The sequence below is a fragment of the Drosophila takahashii genome, unplaced genomic scaffold, assembly GCF_030179915.1.
Source record: "Drosophila takahashii strain IR98-3 E-12201 unplaced genomic scaffold, DtakHiC1v2 scaffold_34, whole genome shotgun sequence".
In the NCBI taxonomy this organism is placed as follows: domain Eukaryota; kingdom Metazoa; phylum Arthropoda; class Insecta; order Diptera; family Drosophilidae; genus Drosophila; species Drosophila takahashii.
Genome location: NW_027221712.1, coordinates 1 through 17635, shown reverse-complemented (window position 1 = coordinate 17635; position 17635 = coordinate 1). Strand labels below are relative to the sequence as shown.

The window sequence follows — 17635 nt, the reverse complement described above, 5'->3', positions numbered from 1 at the left end:
ATATGGAAAAATATATTTATATTGATATGGTAAATAATGATTTATATGGATATGGGATAAATACTAAATTCTAGTGTGGATATGGAAAAAACGAGTTATATGGATATGGGAAAAATAATAAGTTCAAGTATGGATATGGAAAAAAATTAGTTTAATAGTTATAGGTATGGAAAAAAAATTAATTATATAGATATAGAACAAAAAATAAGTTATATGGATATGGTGGCATCAGTACGAAATATGCCCAATTTACATACACCGGAGCCGCAGTACGATAAATACCCAATATTTAGACGTCGTGGCCAAAAACATATATAGGGAGGCAGTGCTCGCCGACCGGCCGTATTGTTCAAAATTTATGTTTATCATATTATTTTGGCAATGCTATATATAAATGATATCTTATACATATAATTCAATTATAGCGATATGGAAATACCATATTATATGTATAAAGAAAAAAAATGTATAATAAAATATACATTGACATACAAATATGGCTAGTTGTATGGATATGCCGTATTCATTATATGGATACGGCATATAGATTATATAAATATGACCAAAAAATATTTTATATTGATATGGCAAATAAAGAAATTACTTGAATATGGAAATAAAAGAAGTTATATTGATATGGAAGAAAATAATGAGTCATATAGATATGTTGGCATCAGTACGAAATATGCCCAATTTACATACACCGGGGCCGCAGTACGAAAAATACCCAATATTTAGACGTCGTGGCCAAAAACATATATAGGGAGGCAGTGCTCGCCGACCGGCCGTATTGTTCAAAATTTATGTTTATCATATTATTTTGGCAATGCTATATATAAATGATATCTTATACATATAATTCAATTATAGCGATATGGAAATACCATATTATATGTATAAAGAAAAAAAATGTATAATAAAATATACATTGACATACAAATATGGCTAGTTGTATGGATATGCCGTATTCATTATATGGATACGGCATATAGATTATATAAATATGACCAAAAAATATTTTATATTGATATGGCAAATAAAGAAATTACTTGAATATGGAAATAAAAGAAGTTATATTGATATGGAAGAAAATAATGAGTCATATAGATATGTTGGCATCAGTACGAAATATGCCCAATTTACATACACCGGGGCCGCAGTACGAAAAATACCCAATATTTAGACGTCGTGGCCAAAAACATATATAGGGAGGCAGTGCTCGCCGACCGGCCGTATTGTTCAAAATTTATGTTTATCATATTATTTTGGCAATGCTATATATAAATGATATCTTATACATATAATTCAATTATAGCGATATGGAAATACCATATTATATGTATAAAGAAAAAAAATGTATAATAAAATATACATTGACATACAAATATGGCTAGTTGTATGGATATGCCGTATTCATTATATGGATACGGCATATAGATTATATAAATATGACCAAAAAATACTTTATATTGATATGGCAAATAAAGAAATTACTTGAATATGGAAATAAAAGAAGTTATATTGATATGGAAGAAAATAATGAGTCATATAGATATGTTGGCATCAGTACGAAATATGCCCAATTTACATACACCGGGGCCGCAGTACGAAAAATACCCAATATTTAGACGTCGTGGCCAAAAACATATATAGGGAGGCAGTGCTCGCCGACCGGCCGTATTGTTCAAAATTTATGTTTATCATATTATTTTGGCAATGCTATATATAAATGATATCTTATACATATAATTCAATTATAGCGATATGGAAATACCATATTATATGTATAAAGAAAAAAAATGTATAATAAAATATACATTGACATACAAATATGGCTAGTTGTATGGATATGCCGTATTCATTATATGGATACGGCATATAGATTATATGGATATGACCAAAAAATAATTCATAAAGAAATTATATGAATATGGCAGAAATAATTGGTTATATTAATATGATCAAATAATACTTTATATAAAAAAGTGAATATCTTTGGTTGGGTGGCAAAGAGAATTAAATATGCCCGATATATAGACGTCGTGGCCAAAAACTACTATAGGGTGAAGTGCTTGTCTGTTGGTCTATATATATACATATAATATTTTATGCGTACACATTATTATTATAGATAGTTAATATCTATCGTATGGGTGGCAAACGGAATTAAATAATTTCGATATTTAGACGTCGTGGCCAAAAACTACTATAGGATGGTCAGTGGTTGTCCACCAATTAATTATTGAACAAACCATATGAATATCATATGCTGTTGTCAATATAATGTATATCAATAATAATAAAAAATAAGGATGGTACAGTAAGTAGTCCATCTACTATTGAACAAAATATATTATAATATATACTTTTGTTATCAATAGAACAACATATATTAAAATCAAAATATTATCCGTATAAATTTGTTTCTTAAATGAAATTAAGACTTGGCTACGCGGTTAATATTATAAACCCATGATAATAAGGTGAAACAGAGGTCAAGTTTCTATTATATATAGAATAACAAATTGTTTCCGACTTTTATCGTTAATCTTTGGTGGCAGGTATATATGATAATTTATATTAAATTATTATATCCCCTGTCGTTTGGGCACAGAGTATCGCTTGCCGGTACAATGTGTTTACAAAAAGCATTATAATAAAATATAATTGCAATATTAGTGATCAAAATAATTTCATATGCGCTCGGTTTTATATCATATATTACCAGAGAGTTATATGGAAAAGATAAATTTTAAATTTATCATCAAAATGCAAATGATTTAACTCAATATTTATATTGGTTAAACAAAAATTGTACATGTGTGGATACAATAATTATGTATGTTGAACAAAAATGATATTTTAGAATGAAATATGTATATATAATATAATAAAAACTTATAGAAAGAACAATATATATTGAAAATTGTGTTATAAAAAAGTTGTACTTTTTCTTTAACATCAATTATAAACTTGTTATATTAGTGGCGAAACAAGTAAAAATTAAAGAACGTATACGAATGCCATATAAAAATGGCCGTATTCGAATTAAAATAGAATTATTTCACAAAGCAAAAAAAAAATATTGAATTAAAATCAATATTTAAGAAAAACCGAACATATAATATGGAAATAAAATCTATTATATTTATATTACTAATTTCTATTCAAAAAATATGAATGAAATATGAACGAAAACATTATTCTGGTTGATCCTGCCAGTAGTTATATGCTTGTCTCAAAGATTAAGCCATGCATGTCTAAGTACACACGAATTAAAAGTGAAACCGCAAAAGGCTCATTATATCAGTTATGGTTCCTTAGATCGTTAACAGTTACTTGGATAACTGTGGTAATTCTAGAGCTAATACATGCAATTAAAACATGAACCTTATGGGACATGTGCTTTTATTAGGCTAAAACCAAGCGATCGCAAGATCGTTATATTGGTTGAACTCTAGATAACATGCAGATCGTATGGTCTTGTACCGACGACAGATCTTTCAAATGTCTGCCCTATCAACTTTTGATGGTAGTATCTAGGACTACCATGGTTGCAACGGGTAACGGGGAATCAGGGTTCGATTCCGGAGAGGGAGCCTGAGAAACGGCTACCACATCTAAGGAAGGCAGCAGGCGCGTAAATTACCCACTCCCAGCTCGGGGAGGTAGTGACGAAAAATAACAATACAGGACTCATATCCGAGGCCCTGTAATTGGAATGAGTACACTTTAAATCCTTTAACAAGGACCAATTGGAGGGCAAGTCTGGTGCCAGCAGCCGCGGTAATTCCAGCTCCAATAGCGTATATTAAAGTTGTTGCGGTTAAAACGTTCGTAGTTGAACTTGTGCTTCATACGGGTAGTACAACTTACAATTGTGGTTAGTACTATACCTTTATGTATGTAAGCGTATTACCGGTGGAGTTCTTATATGTGTTTAAATACTTGTATTTTTTCATATGTTCCTCCTATTTAAAAACCTGCATTAGTGCTCTTAAACGAGTGTTATTGTGGGCCGGTACAATTACTTTGAACAAATTAGAGTGCTTAAAGCAGGCTTCAAATGCCTGAATATTCTGTGCATGGGATAATGAAATAAGACCTCTGTTCTGCTTTCATTGGTTTTCAGATCAAGAGGTAATGATTAATAGAAGCAGTTTGGGGGCATTAGTATTACGACGCGAGAGGTGAAATTCTTGGACCGTCGTAAGACTAACTTAAGCGAAAGCATTTGCCAAAGATGTTTTCATTAATCAAGAACGAAAGTTAGAGGTTCGAAGGCGATCAGATACCGCCCTAGTTCTAACCATAAACGATGCCAGCTAGCAATTGGGTGTAGCTACTTTTATGGCTCTCTCAGTCGCTTCCCGGGAAACCAAAGCTTTTGGGCTCCGGGGGAAGTATGGTTGCAAAGCTGAAACTTAAAGGAATTGACGGAAGGGCACCACCAGGAGTGGAGCCTGCGGCTTAATTTGACTCAACACGGGAAAACTTACCAGGTCCGAACATAAGTGTGTAAGACAGATTGATAGCTCTTTCTCGAATCTATGGGTGGTGGTGCATGGCCGTTCTTAGTTCGTGGAGTGATTTGTCTGGTTAATTCCGATAACGAACGAGACTCAAATATATTAAATAGATATCTTCAGGATTATGGTGTTGAAGCTTATATAGCCTTCATTCATGGTGGCAGTAAAATGTTTATTGTGTTTGAATGTGTTTATATAAGTGGAGCCGTACCTGTTGGTTTGTCCCATTATAAGGACACTAGCTTCTTAAATGGACAAATTGCGTCTAGCAATAATGAGATTGAGCAATAACAGGTCTGTGATGCCCTTAGATGTCCTGGGCTGCACGCGCGCTACAATGAAAGTATCAACGTGTATTTCCTAGACCGAGAGGTCCGGGTAAACCGCTGAACCACTTTCATGCTTGGGATTGTGAACTGAAACTGTTCACATGAACTTGGAATTCCCAGTAAGTGTGAGTCATTAACTCGCATTGATTACGTCCCTGCCCTTTGTACACACCGCCCGTCGCTACTACCGATTGAATTATTTAGTGAGGTCTCCGGACGTGATCACTGTGACGCCTTGTGTGTTACGGTTGTTTCGCAAAAGTTGACCGAACTTGATTATTTAGAGGAAGTAAAAGTCGTAACAAGGTTTCCGTAGGTGAACCTGCGGAAGGATCATTATTGTATAATATCCTTACCGTTAATAAAAAAATTTGTTAATACAAATTTAATACAAATTACCAATATATATATATATACATAATAATTATAATAATAAGTATACCAAAAATATGATCTTAAAAGTAAAAGATCAAATAAATTTCGAACAAGCAAATCGAAATATTGTAATAATATAATATTATTACAAATAAATTAAATAGAAACAAACATAAAATTCGAACAAGCAAATCGAATTATTAATATAATAAAATATATTTTATATATTTATTATAAACTTTTGTGTGTATATGGACCATAATATACACGCGTTGCGAGATGTATTGGCCAACTAATTTGATGATGATCATACATTGGATAATGCAACAACCTAAAATATACAATGTTGTACCTGGTTTCAGGTTAATGTTTTATATAAAATTATCAATATATATTAACAAACAAATGCCATTACAAATAATACTTTGATATATATTGTTTATATAAAACTAAGACATTTCGCAGCATTTATTTTAGGTATATAAATACATTTATTGAAGGAATTGATATATGCCAGTAAAATGGTGTATTTTTAATTTCTTTCAATAAAAACATATTTGACCAAATTTAAAACCAATATTATAAAACTCTAAGCGGTGGATCACTCGGCTCATGGGTCGATGAAGAACGCAGCAAACTGTGCGTCATCGTGTGAACTGCAGGACACATGAACATCGACATTTTGAACGCATATCGCAGTCCATGCTGTTATGTACTTTAATTAATTTTATAGTGCTGCTTGGACTACATATGGTTGAGGGTTGTAAGACTATGCTAATTAAGTTGTTTATACAAATTTTATAATAAAATTTTATAAGCATATGGTATATTATTGGATAAAAATAATTTAATTATTTTATTCATAATATTAACAAATATATGAAAAACATTATCTCACAATAGTAATTAAACTTTGAGAAAAACGAAGAGGAATATTTTCTTTTTCAATCAAATAATACTGAGAAATGGCTAGCATAAAATATTATCTAGAATTGTCTCTTATTAATGATTTGTAATATGAAAAACGTTGACAATATTATTATTCTTCGTTAATTCGTTACAAATAAATGCCATTAATATATATATACGTCAGCTTTAAACGAATTTAATAAAATGTTTTATCATTATATATAAAGAATTAATTGCAAATAAAAGTTATATACAACCTCAACTCATATGGGACTACCCCCTGAATTTAAGCATATTAATTAGGGGAGGAAAAGAAACTAACAAGGATTTTCTTAGTAGCGGCGAGCGAAAAGAAATCAGTTCAGCACTAAGTCACTTTGTCTATATGGCAAATGTGAGATGCAGTGTATGGAGCGTCAATATTCTAGTATGAGAAATTAACGATTTAAGTCCTTCTTAAATGAGGCCATTTACCCATAGAGGGTGCCAGGCCCGTATAACGTTAATGATTACTAGATGATGTTTCCAAAGAGTCGTGTTGCTTGATAGTGCAGCACTAAGTGGGTGGTAAACTCCATCTAAAACTAAATATAACCATGAGACCGATAGTAAACAAGTACCGTGAGGGAAAGTTGAAAAGAACTCTGAATAGAGAGTTAAACAGTACGTGAAACTGCTTAGAGGTTAAGCCCGATGAACCTGAATATCCGTTATGGAAAATTCATCATTAAAATTGTAATATTTAAACAATATTATGATAATAGTGTGCATTTTTTCCATATAAGGACATTGTAATCTATTAGCATACCAAATTTATCATAAAATATAACTTATAGTTTATTCAAATTAAATTGCTTGCATTTTTTAACACAGAATAAATGTTATTAATTTGATAAAGTGCTGATAGATTTATATGAATACAGTGCGTTAATTTTTCGGAATTATATAATGGCATGATTATCATTGATTTTTGTGTTTATTATATGCACTTGTAGGATTAACAATGCGAAAGATTCAGGATACCTTCGGGACCCGTCTTGAAACACGGACCAAGGAGTCTAACATATGTGCAAGTTATTGGGATATAAACCTAATAGCGTAATTAACTTGACTAATAATGGGATTAGTTTTTTAACTATTTATAGCTAATTAACACAATCCCGGGGCGTTCTATATAGTTATGTATAATGATATTTATATTATTTATGCCTCTAACTGGAACGTACCTTGAGCATATATGCTGTGACCCGAAAGATGGTGAACTATACTTGATCAGGTTGAAGTCAGGGGAAACCCTGATGGAAGACCGAAACAGTTCTGACGTGCAAATCGATTGTCAGAATTGAGTATAGGGGCGAAAGACCAATCGAACCATCTAGTAGCTGGTTCCTTCCGAAGTTTCCCTCAGGATAGCTGGTGCATTTTAATATTATATAAAATAATCTTATCTGGTAAAGCGAATGATTAGAGGCCTTAGGGTCGAAACGATCTTAACCTATTCTCAAACTTTAAATGGGTAAGAACCTTAACTTTCTTGATATGAAGTTTAAGGTTATGATATAATGTGCCCAGTGGGCCACTTTTGGTAAGCAGAACTGGCGCTGTGGGATGAACCAAACGTAATGTTACGGTGCCCAAATTAACAACTCATGCAGATACCATGAAAGGCGTTGGTTGCTTAAAACAGCAGGACGGTGATCATGGAAGTCGAAATCCGCTAAGGAGTGTGTAACAACTCACCTGCCGAAGCAACTAGCCCTTAAAATGGATGGCGCTTAAGTTGTATACCTATACATTACCGCTAAAGTAGATGATTTATATTACTTGTGATATAAATTTTGAAACTTTAGTGAGTAGGAAGGTACAATGGTATGCGTAGAAGTGTTTGGCGTAAGCCTGCATGGAGCTGCCATTGGTACAGATCTTGGTGGTAGTAGCAAATAATCGAATGAGACCTTGGAGGACTGAAGTGGAGAAGGGTTTCGTGTGAACAGTGGTTGATCACGAGTTAGTCGGTCCTAAGTTCAAGGCGAAAGCCGAAAATTTTCAAGTAAAACCAAAAACGCAATATATACAAATCAAGCTAATATAATATACTTGAATAATTTTGAACGAAAGGGAATACGGTTCCAATTCCGTAACCTGTTGAGTATCCGTTTGTTATTAAATATGGGCCTCGTGCTCATCCTGGCAACAGGAACGACCATAAAGAAGCCGTCGAGAGATATCGGAAGAGTTTTCTTTTCTGTTTTATAGCCGTACTACCATGGAAGTCTTTCGCAGAGAGATATGGTAGATGGGCTAGAAGAGCATGACATATACTGTTGTGTCGATATTTTCTCCTCGGACCTTGAAAATTTATGGTGGGGACACGCAAACTTCTCAACAGGCCGTACCAATATCCGCAGCTGGTCTCCAAGGTGAAGAGTCTCTAGTCGATAGAATAATGTAGGTAAGGGAAGTCGGCAAATTAGATCCGTAACTTCGGGATAAGGATTGGCTCTGAAGATTGAGATAGTCGGGCTTGATTGGGAAACAATAACATGGTTTATGTGCTCGTTCTGGGTAAATAGAGTTTCTAGCATTTATGTTAGTTACTTGTTCCCCGGATAGTTAGTTACGTAGCCAATTGTGGAACTTTCTTGCTAAAATTTTTAAGAATACTAATTGGGTCAAACCAATTAGTTCTTATTAATTATAACGATTATCAATTAACAATCAATTCAGAACTGGCACGGACTTGGGGAATCCGACTGTCTAATTAAAACAAAGCATTGTGATGGCCCTAGCGGGTGTTGACACAATGTGATTTCTGCCCAGTGCTCTGAATGTCAAAGTGAAGAAATTCATGTAAGCGCGGGTCAACGGCGGAAGTAACTATGACTCTCTTAAGGTAGCCAAATGCCTCGTCATCTAATTAGTGACGCGCATGAATGGATTAACGAGATTCCTACTGTCCCTATCTACTCACAGTCGATTTTGGATTGCTCGAGTGAGCAGACGTGTGTTTTCGTGCGCTCCGTTAGTTAATTCAAAAACAACAGTCCCCGGTTAGCTACATAGCTGAAACTAGCACCAAAATTCGTGTTTATTGCCTGTGAAAACGTTTTCGGTTTTTTCTGCATGAAAAACTGTGCGGTTGAGTGATATTTCGCGTTTTTCATTTTGTGAATTTTGTTTTCATATTTGCCTCATTTAGGCATATTTTATTTGACAGTTGTCTGAAAGGTAATTGTGACTTTGCTATTTGTCATATATTTGGTACGGAAATTGGACAAAGGTGTGTGACTTTGATAAGTGGTTCGAGCATTGGAATTTCAGCAAATCAGCTGATTGGGATACCAGATCAGCAAAATAGAGTCGGGGTTCCATCCAATATGGATGTTAGCGAGTCTGGGAGTGAACATGGGAGCAGCCGCAGTTCAGCCCGTGGAAGGACCGTGCGCGCTAGGGGAAAACGCAGTATGGGGCCGCCGAGAGATGCATCACGGGCAAAGGTTCCAGCTATTGGTGGGACAAAGGACACGCCAGTGTCTTTAGATGAAGAAAATGAGCCATTATGGATGGAGATGCCGAGTGCTGCTGCGATTGCCGCAAGTTCAGCTGACCCTGTGAATGCTGCTCTGAACGCCGCTGAAAACGCCGCTGCGACTATTGACGCCCCAGATACTGCACCCATTGTTACTCCAGATATTCCGGTAGTCTCCATCATGGAGAAGGTAAAGATGGGAAGCGGTGCCATAGCACGAGAATTGGCGGACATCCGGACCTCGTTCGCGAAAGTATTGGTTGCCTCGACGACCAGCTCAAAACTGGCTGGAAAAATCCAGAATAATTTCAACAGGTATGAGGAGATTATCAGTGCTATGATGATTCACATTGGAGTCCTCGAGGATCGTGCAAGCAGACAACCAACGCCAACACCGGTCGTCTCGGCTGCCTCCTATGCAACTACTGCTGCAAGAGGCGCGCATCTTGTTGGCCAACCTGCTCCCCCCGTAGCCGCACCACGGAGCGTGAACATTCGCGAAACGTGGTCAGCGGTCGTTGCCGGCGACGATCCCACCCTCTCGGGAAGGCAGATTGCGGACAAAATCCGCAAGGAGGTTGCGCCCGCCCTGGGCGTTAGGGTTCATGAGGTGCGTGAGCTGAAGAGAGGCGGTGCTATTATTCGCACGCCATCTCGAGCAGAAATGACCAAAGTGGTCGCATCTGCAAAGTTCGCTGAGGTGGGCCTTAAGGTGTCGAGGAATCCGATTATAAAACCTCGGGTGATTGTGCAAGACGTTGACACCACCATAGGACACGAGGAATTTATGCTGGAACTCAAAGAGAAAAACTTTGAGGATTGGTCGATGAAGCAGTTTCAGAAAGCGGTGGTTTTGACCACAAAGCCCTGGTCTATTGCCAACGGTGCCACAATTAACGTGACACTGGAAGTAGACGACCAGGCGCTGAGCCTTCTAGATGGTGGCAGAGTTTACATCAAGTGGTTCTCTTATCGCTGTCGGCGGCAAGTGCGCACCTACGCGTGTCATAATTGCCTGGGATTCGACCACAAGATTGACAACTGCAGGTATACGAAGCAGGTCTGCCGTCAGTGCGGACAGGACGGCCACAAAGCGGTACAATGTTGTAACCCGGTGGATTGCCGTAACTGCCGGCATAAAGGGCTTCCCTCAGGACATTATATGCTCTCGGGAGGTTGCCCGATATACGGCGCGGTGATAGCAAGGGTGCAAGCTAGACATTAATATGTTCAGCTTCATCCAAGCAAATTGTGGCAAAGGCCGTTGCGCTTTCATCGAGCTTGCCAAGCAGGTGAGAGATGCTGGCCACCTGTTCGCACTAGTCCAGGAGCCCTACGTGGACACAGCTGGAAGAATGACTGGACTCCCTGGAGGGATGAGGGTCTTCGCAGACAAGAGGAGGAAAGCCGCAATCATAGTGGATGATGCAAATGCCATCTGCATGCCCATCGAGAGCCTGACGACGGAGTACGGAGTGTGCGTGAGTGTCACGGGAAGATACGGCACTATCTTTCTGGCCTCCGCATACTGCCGGCATAGAGCTGCTCTGGAGCCCTACACCGACTACCTGGATTCGGTCCTGCTGCTGGCCAGCACGACACCGACAATCCTTGGAATAGATGCTAACGCCGTGTCCCCCATGTGGTTTAGTAAATCTCCACCCAACTCTGGAGATAGTCATCGTCGCGAACGGGGACAGCACTTGACCGAGTGGATCATTGCAAGCGGTGCCTGTGTGCTCAACACAGCCAGCCAGGTGTTCACGTTCGATAATATTCGCTCCAGTAGTGATATCGACGTGACCTTCGCCAACGACGCAGCGCGAGCATGGGCTATGTTCGAATGGAGAGTCGACTTCTGGGATCTCAGTGACCACAACATTATCACTGTTGAGGTTACTCCAGATCCCAATAGGGCCGTTGAGAGCCTAGCTCCGGTACCGCAATGGAGACTCTCCAATGTAAGTTGGCGAAGATTCGGTGAGGAGCTAAGGAGTGCAGCAAGAGGTCTCGAGGAACTGGAGGAATCGCCGTTGGACGAACGAGTGTCTGCCCTCCGCTCTACCGTACAGGACGTGTGCGACAGAGTGATGGGGCGCAGGATGCCTGCAGAAAGGAGAAAAGTAATATGGTGGAATCCTGAACTGAGTACCAAACGCCAAGAGGTTCGGAGACTGAGGCGGAGGCTGCAGGAAGCTCGTCGGAGTGGTACCGATGATGCTGTGCAACTTGTTGCTGGTCTGAGGCTTGCTTCAGCCCAGTACAAGAAGCTTATCCTGACGACAAAGGAGCAAAACTGGCGGGACTTCGTGGGACGGCACAAAGATGATCCATGGGGGCACGTATACCGAATATGCCGAGGCCGGAAGAAGACAACCGATCTCGGATGTCTTCGGTCGAACGGCGCGCTTATCGTAAATTGGCTCGACTGCGCAAACGTGCTTCTTCGCCACTTCTTTCCAGTTGCGGAGTCGACTGCACGCGTGGACGTACACCCTGGTGCCCCGCCAATTCTCGAATCCTTCGAGGTGGCGACCTGCGTCTCCAGGCTGAAAAGTCGGAGATCTCCGGGTATGGATGGCATCACGGGTGGCATCGTCAAGGAGGTATGGCGTGCCATTCCGGAGCACCTGACGTCGCTGTACTCTCGATGCCTCTCGGAAGGATACTTCCCTGACGAGTGGAAGCACCCGAGAGTGATACCGCTGGTAAAGGGGCCTGATAAGGACAGGAGCGATCCTTCGTCCTATCGTGGCATATGCCTTTTGCCAGTGTTCGGAAAGGTGCTCGAAGGACTCATGGTGAATCGACTCAAGGATGTGCTACCGGATGGCTGCAGATGGCAATTTGGATTTCGGCCTGGACGCTGCGTGGAGGATGCCTGGAGGCATGCCACAACCACAGTTGACAACACCACGTCGCAATACGTCCTTGGAATTTTTGTCGATTTCAAGGGAGCATTCGACAATGTGGAGTGGAGCGCAGTGCTCGATCGGCTTGTCGACGTCGGCTGTCGTGAGATAAGCTTGTGGAAAAGCTACTTCTCCGGCCGAAGGGCAAGCATCATCAGCAGGTATGAAGCAGCCACAGTCACGGTTACACGGGGCTGCCCGCAAGGGTCCATTAGTGGTCCATTCATTTGGAACCTTCTGATGGATGTGCTGCTTCAGCGCCTAGAGCCACATTGTGCTGTGAGCGCGTATGCAGATGACTTGCTACTTTTCGTTGACGGGAATTCCCGTGCTGATCTGGAGCGAAAAGGCGAGCAGTTGATGAGCATCGTGGGAGCCTGGGGATCTGAAGTTGGAGTGAGCGTGTCCACCAGCAAGACGGCAATCATGTTGCTGAAAGGGAAGCTTTCGCAACGAAGGAGACCAACGGTGCGTTTTGCTGGAGCAAGCCTACCGTATGTCGAAAAATACCGGTACCTGGGCATCTTAGTCGGCGAGCGGTTGAGTTTCCTCCCGCATATCTCGGCAATTCGAGATCGGCTGACTGGAGTCGCCGCGGGGCTAGCACGGGTGCTTCGAGTCGATTGGGGACTCAGTTCCCGCGCAAAGAGGACCATATATAGGGGACTCATGATGCCATGTGCACTCTTTGGTGCCTCGGTCTGGTACAAGGCGGTGAGTAGGGGTAAATCCCTAAAACTCCTCACCTCGTGCCAGAGGACCATCCTTTTGGGATGCCTACCGGTATGCCGCACAGTGTCCACCGTGGCACTGCAGGTGCTTGCTGGTGCTCCTCCAATGGATCTTGACGCTCATCGGTCTGCTTTGAAGTTCAAACTACGGAAGGAAATCCCCCTGGATACCAACGACTGGCTGCATGGACTGGATATGACCGGGATGAACTGGAAGGACAAGATGGCTCTGCTAGACGAGCGTCTGCTAAATGAGTGGCAGCTCAGATGGGATAGCGCGGATCACGGGCATGTGACTCGCGAATTCTTCCCAGAGGCAGCGTTTGTCTACAAGAGGAAAGACTTTGTCTTTACTCTAAAAGCCGGATTCTTACTGACAGGACACGGGTCGCTAAACGCATTCTTGCACGACAGGACTCTCAGCACCACGACCGCATGCTCATGTGGGGAGGTTGATGAGAGCTGGCTTCACGTGTTATGTGAATGCCGGCTGTACAATGAATTGCGTGACCTCGATGCTCTCGGAATTGTCCAGGACCAAGGAAGATGGATCGTCGCGGGAGTAGTTGAGACCCCAGAACGGATGCGTCTCCTAGAAGTTTTCGCGGATGCTGCCTTTTTAAGGCGAAGGATGGCTACGACGGATGGAAGGCGAACCACAGGCGCTGGGCTCTAGCCCAACTCACCCCTGCTGTGTGGCTAGCGGCGAAGAATTCTACCACAGCTTGTCATAGCTTGTCGTAGGAGGCGACTAATATGGCATGGGTGCCCCATCCGAGCTTGTCGGAGCTTAAGGGGTGAGGCCTACCGAGCCTGTAATTTCGGTACCACGGGTTGAGCAGCTGTCCAAGGCTGCTCATTGAGGTTGGCCCCCATGTGGGAGTATCGTGGTGGCTGTGGTTGACACCCATATGCGGGTAGAGCCTTCGGGTTGACGTGGAGTTGCGTCATACAACTCGGGTGCTGTGACCCAAAGATCAGTAGGGATTTAGATAGATCCCGCTCCTCAGCAAGGGGGAATGCTTGCCCGACAAGTAAGCATTCGAATTGCTACCGGGGTGGTTGCTATGTACATAGCTATAGCTTCTAGTCCGGGGCGTTGGTCTGGCGCTTAACCTAGACACATTGCACTATACACTCACTTGTGGGTGTATAAGAGTGCCGTGGTTGTAATCCCTTCAGTGTGGAACACGCCACGTTAAATAAGCTTCGGAGGGATCCGATGGACACCTGTCCCTATCTACTATCTAGCGAAACCACAGCCAAGGGAACGGGCTTGGAATAATTAGCGGGGAAAGAAGACCCTTTTGAGCTTGACTCTAATCTGGCAGTGTAAGGAGACATAAGAGGTGTAGAATAAGTGGGAGATATTAGACTTCGGTTTGGTATCGTCAATGAAATACCACTACTCTTATTGTTTCCTTACTTACTTGATTAAATGGAACGTGTATCATTTCCTAGCCATTATACGGATATATTTATTATATCTTATGGTATTGGGTTTTGATGCAAGCTTCTTGATCAAAGTATCACGAGTTTGTTATATAATCGCAAACAAATTCTTTAATAAAACGGTGCATTTATGTATTTTTGATTTGAAAATTTGGTATAACTCCAATTACTCAGGTATGATCCAATTCAAGGACATTGCCAGGTAGGGAGTTTGACTGGGGCGGTACATCTCTCAAATAATAACGGAGGTGTCCCAAGGCCAGCTCAGTGCGGACAGAAACCACACATAGAGCAAAAGGGCAAATGCTGACTTGATCTCGGTGTTCAGTACACACAGGGACAGCAAAAGCTCGGCCTATCGATCCTTTTGGTTTAAAGAGTTTTTAACAAGAGGTGTCAGAAAAGTTACCATAGGGATAACTGGCTTGTGGCGGCCAAGCGTTCATAGCGACGTCGCTTTTTGATCCTTCGATGTCGGCTCTTCCTATCATTGTGAAGCAAAATTCACCAAGCGTTGGATTGTTCACCCATGCAAGGGAACGTGAGCTGGGTTTAGACCGTCGTGAGACAGGTTAGTTTTACCCTACTAATGACAAAACGTTGTTGCGACAGCATTCCTGCGTAGTACGAGAGGAACCGCAGGTACGGACCAATGGCACAATACTTGTTCGAGCGAACAGTGGTATGACGCTACGTCCGTTGGATTATGCCTGAACGCCTCTAAGGTCGTATCCGTGCTGGACTGCAATGATAAATAAGGGGCAATTTGCATTGTATGGCTTCTAAACCATTTAAAGTTTATAATTTACTTTATAAACGACAATGGATGTGATGCCAATGTAATTTGTAACATAGTAAATTGGGAGGATCTTCGATCACCTGATGCCGCGCTAGTTACATATAAAAGCATTATTTAATACAATGACAAAGCCTAGAATCAATTGTAAACGACTTTTGTAACAGGCAAGGTGTTGTAAGTGGTTGAGCAGCTGCCATACTGCGATCCACTGAAGCTTATCCTTTGCTTGATGATTCGATAATAAACATAAATTTAATTGTGTTTATTTTGTTTGCCTTTTTTAAGTCAGAATATATATATATATAAAATATATATATAAAATAATAATTATATTTAAATAAATTTTATTTAAATATATTTAACAATGGTAGCCATATGTATCGTCATCCTATTAGTGACGCGTATAAAAATATTCTAAGTCCGAACATGCAAATAAGAGACAAGTATATGTACCTCTTAAGGTAGCCAACTGAATCGTCATCCTATTAGTGACGTGTATACAAATATTCTAAGTCCGAACATACAAGTAAGAGACGTATGCAAGTATATGTACCTCTTAAGGTAGCCAACTGAATCGTCATCCTATTAGTGACGCGTATACAAATATTCTAAGTCCGAACATGCAAATAAGAGACATATGCAAGTATATGTACCTCTTAAGGTAGCCAACTGAATCGTCATCCTATTAGTGACGTGTATACAAATGTTCTAAGTCCGAACATACAAGTAAGAGACATATGCAAGTATATGTACCTCTTAAGGTAGCCAACTGAATCGTCATCCTATTAGTGACGCGTATACAAATATTCTAAGTCCGAACATGCAAATAAGAGACATATGCAAGTATATGTACCTCTTAAGGTAGCCAACTGAATCGTCATCCTATTAGTGACGCGTATAAAAATATTCTAAGTCCGAACATGCAAATAAGAGACCTATGCAAGTATCTGTACCTCTTAAGGTAGCCAACTGAATCGTCATCCTATTAGTGACGTGTATAAAAATATTCTAAGTCCGAACATACAAGTAAGAGACATATGCAAGTATATGTACCTCTTAAGGTAGCCAACTGAATCGTCATCCTATTAGTGACGCGTATAAAAATATTCTAAGTCCGAACATGCAAATAAGAGACCTATGCAAGTATATGTACCTCTTAAGGTAGCCAACTGAATCGTCATCCTATTAGTGACGTGTATACAAATATTCTAAGTCCGAACATACAAGTAAGAGACATATGCAAGTATCTGTACCTCTTAAGGTAGCCAACTGAATCGTCATCCTATTAGTGACGTGTATAAAAATATTCTAAGTCCGAACATACAAGTAAGAGACATATGCAAGTATATGTACCTCTTAAGGTAGCCAACTGAATCGTCATCCTATTAGTGACGTGTATAAAAATATTCTAAGACCGAACATGAGTTATATGGATATGAAAATAATAATAAGTTCTAGTATGGATATGAAAAAAATGAGTTATATGGATATGGGAAAAATAACAAGTTCTAGTATGGATATGAAAAAAATGAGTTATGTGGTTATGGGAAAAATAATAAGTTCTAGTATGGATATGAAAAAAAATGAGTTATATGGATATGGAAAAAAATGCGGAGTTCTAGTATGGATATGGAAAAATGAGTTATATGAATATGGGAAAAATGATAAGTTCTAGTATGGATTTGAAAAAATATTGAGTTATATGGATATTAAAGAAGTAATAAGTTCTAGTATGGATATGGAAAAAAATGCTAAATAATGAGCTTTATGCATATGGGAAAAATACTGAGTTGTAGTATGGATATGGGAAGAATACTGAGTACTAGTATGGATATGGGAAAAATAATAAGTTCTAGTATGGATATGAAAATAATATTTCGTTCTAATATGGATATGAAATAATATTGAGTTTTATGGATATTGAATAGATAAGAAGCTCTAGTATGGATATGGAAAAAAAATAATTATATTGATAATAATAATAATAAGTTATATGGATATGGGAAGAATACTGAGTTCTAGTATGGATATGGAAAAAATTAGTTATATGGGTATGGGAAAAATAAAAAG

General features: G+C 39.7%; 2 non-coding genes and 1 pseudogene across 2 annotated transcripts; all 3 read left to right on the top strand.

The window, feature by feature from the left end:
• Positions 1-3202: 3202 nt before the first annotated feature.
• LOC138914576 (small subunit ribosomal RNA) lies at positions 3203-5197 on the top strand. Its single transcript, XR_011420416.1, has one exon. It is a non-coding gene; the product is annotated as a small subunit ribosomal RNA (ribosomal RNA).
• A 621-nt stretch (positions 5198-5818) lies between these two features.
• Positions 5819-5997, top strand: LOC138914575 (5.8S ribosomal RNA). Its single transcript, XR_011420415.1, has one exon. It is a non-coding gene; the product is annotated as a 5.8S ribosomal RNA (ribosomal RNA).
• Positions 5998-6395: 398 nt separating this feature from the next.
• Positions 6396-9165, top strand: LOC138914577 (large subunit ribosomal RNA; annotated as a pseudogene).
• Positions 9166-17635: the final 8470 nt, after the last annotated feature.